The sequence below is a fragment of the Apodemus sylvaticus genome, chromosome 14 (assembly GCF_947179515.1).
Source record: "Apodemus sylvaticus chromosome 14, mApoSyl1.1, whole genome shotgun sequence".
NCBI lineage: Eukaryota > Metazoa > Chordata > Mammalia > Rodentia > Muridae > Apodemus > Apodemus sylvaticus.
The window spans coordinates 13,647,267-13,663,293 of NC_067485.1; positions in this window are offsets into that span (position 1 = coordinate 13,647,267).

Below are 16,027 nucleotides of genomic sequence, written 5' to 3' on the forward strand. Positions count from 1 at the left end.
CATCTTTAGTCCGCCACCATGGCAGAGATGCTCTGTGTGACAACATCGTCCTCCAGGGCACCTCTTTGTTGCCTGTGACATCACATCCCCACCTCGGCATGGATGATTCCTATCCTGAATCCTTTCCAGCACCGTGCTTGCCTCTTGGGTGTGCTAGCATCCTTTCTTTTCTTCTTGAGTGTGCTAGCATCCTTTCTTTTCTTCTCTGCTGAACACCACATGACAATGGCACACAACACTAGCCAGAGCTCTCTGAGGAAGTTGTGGTATCTGCCAGGCACTGAAGTCCCGCATGTGAGACAGAAACCAGAGACTCCTCCATAGAACATTCACTGTACTCTAGCCTAGTGTTTTTATGTTATATTTTATCCATTTTTTAACTTAAATATTTTCATTTTGCAATTATATATTTCCTTGCAGTTGGGAAGAATTATAAATTATACAAACAGGCCTTGCGCAATGTTTGCTCAGTTTTACCATCAAAAACAACTTATAAGACTTTAGTACATTGTACCCATGGCAATGATTTAATACAATCTACCAACCTTTTCCTGTTTTCCTCTTTCCTTGTGCACGTGTTGTTTGTGGGGGTGGGGGTGTGTTGCATTTAATGATACACAGCTAGCATTATTACAGGTGTAACTGTGTGTTCACCACCATCCTAAAAACGCAGCACCTCTACGAGGAGTGTGGCCACTGAGCCTTTATAATCGTATCCACATGCTTCCTGTCTTCCCTCTTAATTTTTAGCAACTTATCTCCTGATCTTTATTCCTATAATTTTGTCATTTTCAGAATATTGCTGTAGTCAGCACCCTCCAGGGAGATTGGATAGGATGTGTTTGGGTGACTATTATTATAAAGGGTGACAAAGCAGGTGTGGGTTCACACAGGAATTTGACACACAATGAGGTCTATTATAATGAAAGGGCCAAGTGGCTTGATGTGTCTGCCTTCCCAGGCTCTTCCAGGACAGGGATGTATCTTATTTCATTCCAGGCCCCCCGTTTAGCTTAGAATAGGCCAGACTGGATTATCTACCGATGATTTAAAGAGCAACCCTGATGGGTTTGCATATAAATGATGATACTTCCTTTTGAGAGACCTACAGAAGTGCCTACCTAAGTGTATATAGACTGAAGTCAGAGAATATATGGAATTCAAGAATGCTTCAAATGTCTGGGGAAGTGCCTGATCTAAGAACAAATCAGTCTACCAGAAGGTTCTGTCTCTTCACCATCTTTTCATTTAACTCACGTAGTCACGCTTTACTGATCACTCCTGTGGTTCTGTGATTCCCAGGGCTGGAGAGACGGCTCAGCAGTGAAGAGCCCTTGCTGCTCTTCCAGAAGACCTGAGCTTGGTTCCCAGTGCCCATACTGGGCCGGCAGCTCACATCTGCCTGTAACTCCTGTTTTACAGGATCCGAGGCCTTTTGCTGGCCTCTGGGGGTCTCTGTGTGTAAGTGGCGTGTACACACACAGACACATATACATTAAAAATGTACAGAAAGGAAACCGATTGCATTCCTTAGCATTCTCACTTATCAGACACAATGATAATATCACCCACCTTGGGGGGGGGTAAATATGTGAATTCACCGCGGATCCCACAGAAGCTATCAAGGCCACGCTGATCAATGTCCTTTTATGCTTGTTACTCAGCATCCGTGGGTCAGAAACATAATCCCCAAGGCAATGTGTTGTTGACATTTGGAAGGGTACTATCGGGTGTGATTAGGTGAAATGAGGTCATGAAATTGGGGTTACCATGGTAGCACTATGGATTTTATGCACAAAGGAAGAGAGGCCAAAGCTAGCTCATGTGCTGTCTTACCACGTGATGCTCTCTGCCATTGTTATGATGCATAACAGAGCCCTCACCAGGAACTGGTGTCATGACCTTTGACTTTGCAATTATTAGAACTATGAGCTAAATACACCTCTAGTGTGTAGAAACTGCTGTCTCGTATTGGCTATTGAACAACAGAAGATGGCCAGAAATAACAGCGATAGAACCTGTTACCCATGACTTCATTTCTAAAGGCCTCTCTTTTCACTCTCAGGGATCCCTTTCATCTTGAAAGGTCTTTGGTGCATCTTTTTTGAGGTGTTTAACTATCCCTGCAGTAGCCCCTATGGGCCACAGCCTAGATGTGGAGAGTCTTCGAGGTAAGGCATGGTGGGGAGGGGGATCCAGGCTCAAAAGCTCTGCCTGCGAAGAGCACATGGCTCACACATTGACTCTGAGCAAGACAAGGGAGGCTGCATTTCTCTCAGCCACTCTAACCAGCTGTGAAAGATGCAGTCCAGACTTCTAGTTGGATCACATCACATTGCTCACCTATGAAATGAAACAGGACATCTCTGCAGAGGCAGAAGCCCCCACCCACTAAGAAACCATCACTTTATATTGATGTCACTCAACGATTTATATCCTGAGTCAAAACACATCGAAAACAGAGGCAGAGTCTCTGACCACCTCATGGATATCAAGTACCCAGAACAGAAACTGTGATGTTAATATTGTTTCCCATAGGGGGAACATGTCACGAAATTCTAAAGTCAGTGTGGTGCATTGGGAGCTTGAGTTACTAGAAATCTGAATTATGCATGTGTGAATCCCATCCAGTACTCATGGTGCAATGTACACTTAACTACTTCTTCCAAGTTAGTCCTCAGCTGTCTTAGTTAGGGATACTGTTGCAGTGATAAGATACCATAAGCAACAGCACGTTAGGGAGGAAAGGGTTTACGTAAGCAGCTTACACTCACACAGCATAATCCACCATTGAAGGAAGTCAAACAGCAGAAACCTGAAGTCACAAGCAGATGCAGACACCAGGAAGGGGTGATGTTCACTGGCTTGCTCCCCTTGGCTTGTTCAGTCTGATTTCTTATAGAACCCAGCACTACCATCCCAGTGTAGCACCATCTAGGAAGGGATGCACCCTCTCCCATCAATTGCTAATCAATAAAATGATCTACAGGCTTGCCTATAAACAGACCTTGTAAAGGTAGTTTCTTAATTGAGGTTCCCTTCCTTCAGATGCCTTTACCTTGTGTCAAATTGACATAAAACTAGCCAGCACACTAGACAAAATACCAAAGGGATGCAATATTATAGTAGTTATGGGATAATATTTTTTAAAAAAATAGTCTTTGATTTCTGTTCAAATTTTGGAGATTTTGGGGTGAGTGAATACTGGATGAGGTATAGATGCCTTCAGTTGTGTGTTTAAGAAATGGAAGATGATTTTAAGGCTATAATTCCAGAGCCTTGGGATTTGTACAGATATTGCTGATATGCTGTGGAGTATTTGGGCTCGGTTGGGATGCATATTCAGTAAGTATTTCAGACTTAGTGGACTGTGGGGATGTTGGTATGGGCAATCTCATTCTGAGTTTCTACATGAAAGCAAATAATACTCAGGGACCAAGTCGGGTCTGCTGGGCAGGTTTTCCCACTGAGCACCTAGGGCAGGTGATGGAATTCTAGTTCATCAAAGAGGTTGGAAGAGGTTTGGATGCTCCCAGAATCATCGAGCCACAACTGGAAAGTTAAGACACTCATGCTTGGGAATTAACATCTTCCCCTCTCCTGACCAAAGAGCTTTCTCAGTTGTGATCTGTTAGGCTACAGTTCTAGAATCTGCTAGGGTTCCCTAAAATCTCAAGTGTTGAAGGCTTGGCCTTCATTTGGTGGCACTATTGGAAAGACTGGGAGGTGAGGCACTGTTGGGGGACGTGGGTCATGGAAGGTGCCTCATAGCCATTTCCTCTCTGTCACTTCTAGCACTCAGCATCTCCCAAGGTGAGCAATCTTTCTCTGCCATGTGTACCACATTCTGCTTAGAGAATGGAGGTATCACTCAACATTGGTCTTGGCAGTGGCACAGGGACTATTGCCGAGTAACCAGTAGCTTCTAGTAGAGAAATTCCTCCATGGCTTTATGGGTGATCCATTCAAGACACTGTGACGATATCAAAATCCACAGCTGTCCAAGAGCCTATAGAAATGAAGTGGGTAGATGAGCACAAGTCTGTTTCCCATTCCTGAGTGCTCTAAACTGGGGTAAAACTTGTACCCAGTGTATCCAGAATTCGTAAACGCAGGCTGCACCATTATGCAGGCTGGCTACTTCAGCTTTATGAGGCTGTATAAATATTGAAATTACATTTTATGACTTCACTAAAAAAGATAAATATCATTTCCTATATGAAAACACTTTATTCTACCTAAAGGGTCATTGTTTTACCCCTGTACTGGCCGGTTTTGTGTGTCAACTTGACACAAGCAGGAGTTATCACAGAGAAAGGAGCCTCTCTTGAAGAAATGCCTCCATGAGATCCAGCTATGGGGCATTTTCTCAATTAGTGATCAAGGGGGTAAGGTACCCTTGTAGGTGGTGCCATCTCTGGACTGGTAGTCTTGGGTTCTATAAGAAAGCAAGCTGAGCAAACCAGGGGAAGCAAGCCAGTAAGTAACATCCCACCATAGCCTCTGCATCAGCTCCTGCTTCCTGACCTGCTTGAGTTCCAGTCCTGACTTCCTTTGGTGATGAACAGCAATTTGGAAGTGTAAGCTGAATAAACCCTTTTCTCCCAACTTGCTTCTTGGTCATGATGTTTGTGCAGGAATAGAAACCCTGACTAGACAACCCCCAATTTTAAAAGAAGCCAAAATATAGTCATGAACTTTTCCAAGAACTGTGTATCTGTTGGATGAGTCAGCTGTACCTAGAGGTAAGAAATGGTTAACGAATGAAGCAGAAAGCAAAAGTGATCCTCCGGTGTAGAGATGGCCAATTCTGGGTCATGGAAAGGCCCTTTGCTGTGGTATAGGGAAGAATCATGAACAAGACAGAAAAGTCTATAGGCTCCCATCTCCCACCACATTGCTGGGCTATTCAGAAGTGGCAGATTCCTATAAAACATTAGACAAACTCAGCATATAATATGGATAATACCATAATAAGGAGTAACTGTGTAGAAAGGTCCTGGAAGTAGAGTAAGTCAGTGTCTCTAATGAGTACTTCTCAACTCAAGACTCAGTTTCCTTCTCATAATGATGTTTCTCGTGACCATGACAGTGGTCACAGTCCTACCGGCCATGGTAAAGACGACAATATCTATCAAGCAATTTCTATGCATATTAAACCACAATGGGCACATCATGTTTATTGACTCTCCCAGACCCCATAAGCTCGGCTCCACACAACTCAGGTATAGACTTTCTCTGTGAAGACCACCAACACTTGTCATTACTTTCTATGAAGTTTTTGTGATTATATTGCTTCTAGTCATATCAACCATACTTTAAGAAAATTAGTGGTTAATGTGGATTTCAAAACGCACTTTAAATTTATCTGAGCCTACCCTCAGATAGCACTGTGATTGATACAGATGTATAGGGTCGATACCTTGTTGTATTCCTGACTTCTGCCTCCCGTCCCTCGTGGCATTCTGTCAGTCATTATCTATGATGGGATTGCCCAGTGCATCATCAGTGTTATTACTTTTAATGTTATGTTTTAAATCTAATAAAAACAGTTTTGATATCATTTTCATTTATTTCCTCTTCAGTATTTTTTTCCTTTACCCTGTGAATCTGCATTTCTGGCCAATATGATTCTCCTTCTATGTGAAGAATTTCTATTAGCTGTTCTTATAAGCTAATTTGATGGAAAAAATTCTATTAGCTTTTGTGTGTTTGAAAAGTTGTTGTTGTTTTGTTTTAAAATTTTAAGGAAATGTGTACTAGCTCTTATTTTAAGTTTTATTAATCCTTTGAGAATTATATACAATGTGCCTTGATCATATTCAGTTTCATGCTAACTTCCCCCAGATCCATGTTCCCCCCACCTACCCAACTTTGCTTTCCCATTTCCTATACACATTGAATCCAGTCTGTGGTGCCCACATAATCCTGGGTGTGTGCACGCGGTTGCCGAGTTGCTTTCTTTCTTTTTAAAATTATTTACTTATTTATTTACATCCCAAATGATACTCCCCTTCTTGGTCCCCCCTTAAAGAATTCTTCCCCTATCCCCCTCCCTTTTGCCTCTGAGAGGGTGCTCCCCTGGTAGCCTCCACCCTGAGGCATCTAGGAAACTTGAAACAATCCCACTAAAATCAGGGACAAGACAAGGCTGCCTATCTATTCAACATAGTACTCGAAGTTCTACCTAGAGCAATATGACAACTAAGGAGATCAAGGAGATACAAATTGGACCAGCAGATGTCAAGGCATCATTGTTCGCAGATGATATTATAGTATACATAAGTGCGACCCCCAAAATTCTACCAGAGAACTCCACCAGCTGATAAGCAGCTTCAGCGAGGTGACCGCACATAAAATTCTGTGAGTTGTTTCCTTTAACAGGAAGTATTTCATCTCACTCTCCTCCTCCTTGCCTAGTCTTGAAAGAAAAGTCTGCTGTAGCTCTTACACCTGTGTATCTGCAAAGTGTATCTCTAATCAAATTTCTTTCCATTTTTTTCTCCTTGTCTTTGATTTTTTTTTTTTTTTTGAGTTTAAGATGAGCAAATTAGCTCATCTGCTGTGTTTTGGGGTTTTCCATATCTGGAATTTCCCCACTAATTTTGGAAAGCTTTGGTCATTATTTGTATCGTGTCTTCACCACCCTCTGTTACTTCCTGCTTCCTACTTGGGTTTATACTGCACAGCTGTTTGATGCTTCGTGACACTGATGTTCCCCCCCGCCTCACTTGTTCCTAGTGTCTTCAAAGTCACTAGTATTCTTTTTTTGTCTGTGTTAGTCAATGGGTGAGCCATTAAGGGCTTGTCATTTCTATTATGATTTTTATTTCTAATATTTTTATCCTTTCTATGAGATCTTGTCTCTTTCACTTCCATATATTACTTAATGATTACGTGAATCAAAGTTAGTTTACATTCTTTGATAATTTCATATTTTGTTTTATATAAGGCCTGGTTTTGGCCCTTTTGATTCTCCTTGGTCTGTGCTTATTGGGGTTACTTTTTCCTCTTCAATATGAACTTAGAGCCTTTGTTTAGAGTGAGATGCGTCATCAAGCTCTCGGTGCTGAGGGAGTTATCCTCTAGTGTCAGCTTGTATCTGATCCTGTGATGACTTGGATTTTGTTTGCTGATTTGTTGTTGCTGACTGTGCTAGAGGCTTCAGAGTTTCCTCAGTGTCCCCATTTTTCTTGTCATTAGTCTTAACTTTGACCTAACTTGTCTTCTCTTCTTCAGAATCTGTGTCTTTTCATCTTTTTATCTTGAATACCCTGGGGTTAGACAGGAGCCCAATTGGTACCATGTTAGGTTATGTCACACAGTGTTCTTTCCAGTTATTAAATCTCGGTCCTTCCCTGACTGATGTCTGTACCCTGACAAGTGCCACTCAGCCTTCACTTCTCTACCTACGTGAGATAGGAAGGGGAGAAAGGTATGGTAAGGCCCTAGACCAAGCTCCTGCAGAATAGGCTTCAAAATTGAAATTAGATCCCCTGCTAACACTTTCCTTCTCCCTAAGATGTCTTCTGCTCTGGTTTAATAGAAAATAGATGTGGGTCCTTAACAACTGGGGCAGGGATTGTCCCTAAATCTGTGACCTGCCTTGGATCCTGTTCCTCTAACTGGGCCATTTTGTCTGGCCTTAGTGAGGTAGGATGCACCTAGTACTGCAGTGACTTAATGTGCTGGGGTGGGGGTATGTGGGGACGCCCCCTTCTCAGAGAAGATGGGGAGGAATGGGGGAGAGGATTGATCTGTGTGAGTGGGTATTGGGAGGACAAGAGGGATGCTATTAGGATGTAAAGTCAATAAATAGATTTTTTTTAAGTTATGGAAAAAAGAAAATATTCTTCTCTCATATAATACATCCTAACCACAGTTTCCCCTCCTATTCCTCCTCACTCCCACACACGCCTCCCGTTTTCCTCAAATCCTCTCCTTCTCAATTTTCCCTTCAGAAAAGAGCAGGCCTCCACGAGACAACAACCAAACAGGCAAAAAGTTACAATAAGACAAGGTGAAAGTCTTCATATCACCGGTGGACAAGGCGAAAGCCTTCATATCACGGGTGGACAAGGCAAAAAGTCCCAAGAGCAGGTGAGAGTCATCAGGTAAGAGTCACTTCTGCTGTTAGGGGTCCCACAACACCGAGCTAACAGACATAGGATCCTCACGGAGGACCTGGGGCAGGCCCATGCAGGCCCCGTACTTGCCACATCAGTCTGTTTCAGCTCAGAGCAGCCCTTGTAACCAGGGCCTTTCCACCATGCTTTTTTGTTCCCTGAAATAACAACTCTAGGACTGAGTCTTATGAATAAATGCCTAGGCCAGCAGCTTTGTTCCCAAACTAGCTCATGTTAGTTAGAAGGCAGCTCATTTCTGGGCAGAGCACACCAGGGCAGCACAGTCCCACAAGAAGAGATTTTTATTGGATGGGAGTGTGGGGGGGGGGGTAAGGAAGAGAAGAAAGGGGAAAAAAGAGGTGAGGGGTCAGGGTCTCAGGGTCTTTTATTCGGGCTGTGATGTAGATGCCGGGTAATGAATGATGCACAGGTGAGGCATATGCTGGGAGTGGGGGGGGGGTTGTCATGGCAACATATGCAAAGAGTCCTTATCGCCTAGGGTTTACATCATTGGATTCAGAAGCTGACTGTAAAATCGCTTTTAATGCTAACAGCTCATATCTCAATAATCCCCTTTACTCTAGTCTATGGGCGTCACATGGCAGCTTACCTACCCTTCAGTCCATGTGCCGGCCTCCATCAGCATTCTGGGGAAATCTTCTTTCCCATCTGTCTCTATTCCAGAAATCCTCTCTCTAAACAGGAACTTCCATTTCCCCATCTCCTGCCTAGCTAATGGGCCAACAGCATTTTATTGACAGACGAAACTTCCATCCATTGCACAAGAGATTCCCCCTTAGCAGCCCTGCTTAGCTGATTCCATGGGCCATGTTCCTCCACTGTCCTCCATCCCCTCTCACCCCTACAATCTTTCCTCCCCTCTTCCACAGGGTTTCCTGATCTCCAGGGGGAGGGACCCTGGACTTTCCCTCTCTCTGCATAATGTCTGTCTGTGGGTCTCTGCCCTTCTTCCCATCTGCTGCCAGAGGAAGTCTCTGAGTAGACAAAGCACCAATCCATGAATAGAGCAGAAGAGATCATACTTCATTGACTTTTTTTTTTACCAGTTGTATTTAGTTCTATCCTAGGGCTCTAAGCTATCCAGTCTCCATTTCCTGGCCATCCGGGAAGTATAGGACAAGGGCTCCATCTCAAGGCATGGGCCTGGCATTAAAGCAAACATTGGTTGCCTGCTCTGCAAGTTCTGTGCCATTATTGCCCCAGCACATCTTGTAGTCAGGACAGATTGTAGGTCGTGGGTTTTGCAGCTGGATTGGTGTCTAGGTTTCTCCTTCCATAGCCTTCAGAGTACCTTCTCACACCAAAGAGACCAGAACATAGGTCCAATCCTGCACCCGCTCAAGCTCTCTAGATCCAACTAGCTGAGCGGAAGTTGTTGTCGTCAGCAATGGGGCCCCTGCTTTCAGTTTTCAGAGAGTAACCTTCTGTCCTAGCATCAGCCTGGATTGGCTAGGGATCTCCTTGGGACCTCCTCAGTCAACAACTCAACCAAATGCCAACCAGTCCCACCACTGAAAGCCTTGCCTGGCTACAAAAGACGGCCTGTTCATACTCTGCATCTGAACAGGGCTTACCCTCACAGGTGCCAGGAACTTTCCACTACACTAGGTTTTCACAGTGTCCTCCAAGAACCCCCTAATTCCAGCTGTCTCTCCCTTTACTCTCTCCTTCCATTCCTCTCCCCAACTTGATCCCTTCTCTTTTTGTTTCCACCTGCCCCTGTCTACCTTCAGAATCTATTCAACGTCCTTTTCCCAGAGAGACCCATGCCCTACCCCCATAACTCAACTCTTTATCTAACCTCTCTGGGTCTGTGAATTATAGCATGATTATCCATTACTTAATAGCTGTTGTCCACTTATAAGTGATTACAGACAACACTTATCTTTCTGGGTCTGGTTTTATTCACTCGAGATGATTTTATTTTATTTTTTTTTAGATGCATCCATTTGCCCACAAATTCCATGATGCCATTTTTTTTTAACTGCTGTTTTTTTCTTTTATGGAACAGGAGTCATGCATTTGAAATCACACGGCCTTTGATACAGTCTTAATCAATTCATAGATATAAAAGGAACACATTATTGAAACACAAGGTTTTGCACTCAATTGTCAGGAAGTGACTCACTGTCCTCTCTTCTGCCAGGAAATAGAAACTCCGGTGTCTTCAGAAATATGAAAAAATTAGTTAGCATTTTAATACAAACCTTCAATAAAAAGGTTTTGCTACCAAACCCAAACAACTATCATGCAAAGGGTTCAGTATTTATGGATAGTAAAGGATGACTCATATTAGGAAAGGTTGGATGGCTGTATTTTAAAGTGCTTTGTACATTATTATTTAATTAGGATTCTTTAAAATATGGCAGGACCACCTGCAAAGACGCCTTGAAGGGAACCATTTTCTCCTTCAGCAGAGTAAGTGGGTCAGGCAGGGGCGCCATATTTAGCAAGCAAAGAACTGGAACACAATGTTGAAACTTTAATGTTTTTTATACACAACAAATGAATTTTGAACATACAAATTCCAGTCCAGTATCTGGCAATGCCAATCAGAACCTAAAAGTAGATTTCTGAGGGAGGATTAGAGATCTCCATCTTGGATGGGCAGGGGGAAGTCAAATGGGATCTACGTGGTCCAAGGCTCAGTGTTAAAAGGAGACAAAGAGTTGCATGAGATAGTGTTTGTAAAGTCAGATTCTAACAGTGTTCTATTGTGTGTGTATCACTTTGTGTTATACACTGATCTGTTGATGGGCATCTAGGTGGATTCCATTTCCTTGCTGTTGGGAATGAATATGAATGTATGAGCAACTCTGTGGGAGGAGCTAGAGACTTTGGGGGTGTAGTACAAGAATAGGCATAGGAAAGTTCTATTTTGTAGTCAACTGAGACCCATCAGAAGTATTGGGAGTAGAGTGATGCTTGACCATCTCCCCACTGCTGAGACAGCTCAATGACTAAAAGAACTTGTTATGAAATCTTAGTGATATGAGTTCGATCCCCAGAGTCTACATGACAGCAAATGGAAAGAATTGACTTCATAAGAAAGTCTTCTGACCTGAGCATGCACATCATGGCGGACATGACCATCATGTACATCACACACACAGAGGCACACCATAGAAATGTAAAGTCTTCCCACAAAATAAAAGCCAAGATTGAACAAGGTCACTGCAGAGTTCTACTAACCTGCTGAGGGAGATCTAATACCAACACTTCTCAAACTGTTCCTCTAGTGGAAAGGAGGAAGATATTGACAGATACACACACACACACACACACACACACACACACACACACACCCCAAAAGGGACAATGAAAATTTCAGACCAATTTTCTTGATGATTATAGATACCAAATTTCTTAACAAAATATTTGCATTGTTACATACTCTTGAATGTGTAGTCACCTCCGGTGGACTGTGATACAGCCAAGAGTATAGTAGCATCATGACAGGGCTCCAAGGGTTCAAAAGGAAATCAAGGAAACAAAGCTTGGGAGATAGAGAAGAGAGGGTAAGTCTGGGAGGAGCTAGAGTTGTGGAAGAGAGTGAATACAATCAAAATACATTGTACAAAATTCTCAAAAAATTAACCTGAATATCTGCAAAGCAATTCCAAGAACACTAAGAGAAGATACTATGACATGACCAATTGATCTCATCTCAAGGATGCAAGAGATTGGTTCAGCAGATACAAATAGATTATAATGCATCGTTTAAATAGACCCAAGACTAGAATTCGCACATTCATTTTGATAGATGCAGAAAAAAAAGCATTTGACAAAGTTAAACATGGGATCAAGATAAAAGCCCTGAAAACACAAAACCTCAGAATAAATGAGCAGCAACCTGGTGTAATAAAGGTTGTATGCAATAGTCCGAGCGGAGGAAAATGAAGAGCATTTTTCCCAACACCGGAGAGGAGGCAAGGTGCCCATCCCCCCTCCATTCCTCTTCAGTGTGGTGATGAGAGCCTTAGACCAGACAAGAAAGAGAGGTAGGAGTACAGACAGGAAAAGATGAAAACATCCCTATTTGCAGATGGCACTATTCTTACATAAAAACCCAAGGGATTCTACCAGAAAAATGTTCAGATCCAGGTAACATTTCCAGTAAAGATGCCTGATGCAAAATGATTGTTCAAAACCAATAGCTTACAAACGCACCAATGTACAAAGAGGCCTTGCAGAAGGAAGGCTCCACAGTAGCATCAACCTGCTCACGTTGCTCAGAACATGACTCTCTTCTCTGGGTTAGCCTCGGCTGTGGGATGTCCGTCACAGCCAAGGAGCCACATTCTGCTTAGCTTCGTGAACATAGAGAAACTGGTCTTCAAATAACACTCAGGGTTAAAAAAAAATCTGTTAATTAAATGGCAGTTGTAACCAGGAGATGAGAATTAATTAAGGGAAAGTCGTACAAGTATAAATAGGTTTAAATCACAAAATAGTCTTACTCTCAACTTAATTGCTTATGTAATTAGAGTTAATTGCAGAGTAGAGGTTTGGTAATGTAATAAAAGTTCTTTTCAAAAACATAGTGATTAGCCCAGTTCCCTCTACCCCTACCTTTCCTCCCAATCCTGCCAGAAGCGGTGGGAAGTCTGATTGACACAGTGTGAAGTCAGAAGCCTGTGACCCATTTCCACAGCCCAGTTCCCCCTTCCCTCCCTCTCTCTAGGCCCCTGCCAAGAAATACAGGAAGTGACTGACCCAGAGTAAAACAAGGATAGACAACCCATTCTATCCCCCTGCGGTGGTTTCTGCAATCCTACGCTGGTGTCAAGTGTGAGATACACAACCTGTCCTCCTAGCCTCCTTTATCTCCTGCTGGGACCTGAGGAAACTCTGATTCAGTGAGATGTCTGAAGTACACATCCCAGGTTCCCTGTGTCCCCACCCATCTCCATGTTTCTGTCTGTACTCATGGGCTTAATCTGACTGAGTAAGGTTAGGGTCTCATGACCTATATGATCATCTGCTGCACATCTCCATGATACTTCTAGATACCTGGGGACTTTAAATTGCACCATGTGAGTTCAAAGATGCAGAAAAAACAAACAAACAAAACAAAATCCTCAGTCCAACAATTTTCTTCAGCCCATTGACACTATGGACATTATCTCTCAAGCTCAGAGGACACACTGAAATATGCTCCCAACTTGACTCGTGAGCCTCACCCACACCTCCATTCAAGAGGCCAGAGGTTGCACCCCTGGTGGAATGAAGAACACCTCAGACACCACCCACAGATCAGTTGATACCCCCACAACTGAGATCCTCACATCGCCCACCCTAGCCAAGACCACCCTAGTTGAATAAATGCCAAGCACCAATCCAATTGCTAATTCAACATACGTACAGCAGAAAGACTTGGCTAGTGAACTAACTAGATGTGCAAATCCCAGTGCAAAGCCATAGTAAGGACGACTGAGTGAGTCACCGTGTCTCCTCCAAAAGTTACCAACCCCACCAAAGCATTCCTGACAAGAGACACTTGGGTGAAATTCCAGATGAAGAACTTAAAGGACTAATTATAAGCATATTCGTGTCAAGCAAGACATGATGATGCCCTGATGAATTTAAATAGCAAAGGGATAACCTCCGGAATGAGCTCTAAGAGGGCATGAATAACAACTAAATGAAATAAGGAGACACATTCAGAGTACAAAAAAAAAATAGAATGCAATAAATTACTAAAGAAAACCAAGAATGGTAGGAAATGGGGAAGTCAACAAATCAACTAAAGAAGCTTTAGCAGTACAGGGGACTGTGTGGAAGACAAATTATCAGGGCTTGAAGGCAAGGTAAAGAAGCTAGATCGTACATTCAAAGAAAACCATAACATTTCTAGGTGTGTCTTAGTCAGAGTTTCTATTCTTGCACAAAACATGACCAAAAAGCAAGTTGGGGAGGAAAGGATTTACTCACCTTACACTTCTACATTGCTGTTCATCACCAAAGGAAGTCAGGACTGGAACTCACACAGGGCAGGAACCTGGTGTCAGAAGCTGATGCAGAGGCCATGGAGGGATGCTGCTTACTGGCATGCTTCCCCTGGCTTGCTCAGCTTGCTTTCCTATAGAACCCAGGACCACCAGCCCAGGGATGGCCCCACTCACAATGGGCCCTCCCCCTTGATCACTAATTGAGAAAATTCCCCACAGCTGCATCTCATGGAGGCACTTCCTCAAGGAAGGCTCCGTTCTCTGGGATAACTCCAGCTTGTGTCAAATTGACACACCAAACCAACCAGTACAAGGTATGTCCTCGGAACATGGGAGACCCTTGGGTTACCCTGAGAAGACCAAATCTTTGACTGTGAGCATGGGGAAGAATGCTAAGCCAAAGACATATTAAATATTTTCAATAAAATCACATAAAAATCAACTCCATATCTATAGAAGGAGAAGTCCATCTGGATACAAGAACCACACAGAACACCAAATAGACAAGACCAGGAAAGAAATTTTCACATGAGATTCTAGTAAGAAAAAAAACATTCAATATACAGAATATTCACATTGCTGTGCACCTATTCTCTGAACTCATTTTTTTTAAATTTTACAAACTGAAACTCTAACCCTATTAAACAACAGTCCCCCACCCTCCCATCCCTCCCAGCCAGACAGATTCTTTTCTCTAGGTTCCTTACACAGTGGAATCGTGAGCTAGTTGTCCTTCTATGGAAAGCTTGCTGGCTCTCTGCCATGCCATCAAGGATCACTTATATTGTAGCACATACCTCAATTTCTTTCACTTTTAAGGCTAAATAATCTTTTATTATATGTGTATAGCACATGCCTTCTGTCTATTCATCTACCAATATATATCTACGTGTTTCCACCACTGGAACGTGTGAGCAATACTGTTACAATCACAAGTGTGCAAATAATTCTCCAAGACCTTCTTTTCAACACACTTAAGCATGTATGTATGCATATATGCACACATAAGTGTCAGGAAGTAGGCTTGATGAGTAGTCAGTAGTTGTACTGCTAATTTTTTTAAGCACTGGTCTTTAAGTATTTTCACAATCTCTCATTAACAATAGCAGTACAGCAAACTTACAGGTTTTCCATACAAGGAGACTCATTTCTGAACCTCCATTTAGTATATACATTTCTGTTCATATGCAGTGGGAAGATGGCACTGATGGGAGCATTTGGGGGGAATGGGGGTCATGTTTTATTAATTTGTTTGTTCCCAGGACAGGGTCCACTGCCTGACTCTCAAAATACAACAAATGGGCAAATTATGTGAACAGAGATGTATTATTTAATAGTGGGAAGAATACGTTTCAGTTTCTCAGCTTACTTTAGAAGGGGTGTGTTCTGCAAAGTGCTTGATATTTAAGAAGAACCCATCATGAAGTTCTGTGGGGCTCACGCCTGTTAGTACCAGAAGATCAGTAAATTATACTGGACCACAGGTGCTAGTGGAATGAGGGCACCTGTATGGTAACATCCGATGAATGCAGAACTTCTGGGAATACCGTTGTAAATATACACAGCTCAGTCTCTGGGGGCGATGGTTATCAAGTTAGCACAATCTAGAATCACTTGGAGATTGCCCACTGGGGATGCCTGTGGGGATTTATCTTGGTTCTACCACTGAAGTGCAAAGTCCTGCCCACTGTGGGCAGCACCAGTCCCTGGCTGGGATCCTGGTCTGTAAGCAGAGAAAGAGAGCTGGGTAGCGGCAGGCAGGCATCGTTCCCTGACCTCCAGGTCCACTTGTGATCTCCATCGCAGGTGTGGGGAAGATCTTTAGTTTGTTCATGTGTAAAACTCGATTGGGTCAAATCCAGCCATTTCTTCCATGGGGAGACCCAGGAGCTCGGCCATATCTATGCCCCAACAGCACCCAGGGAACAG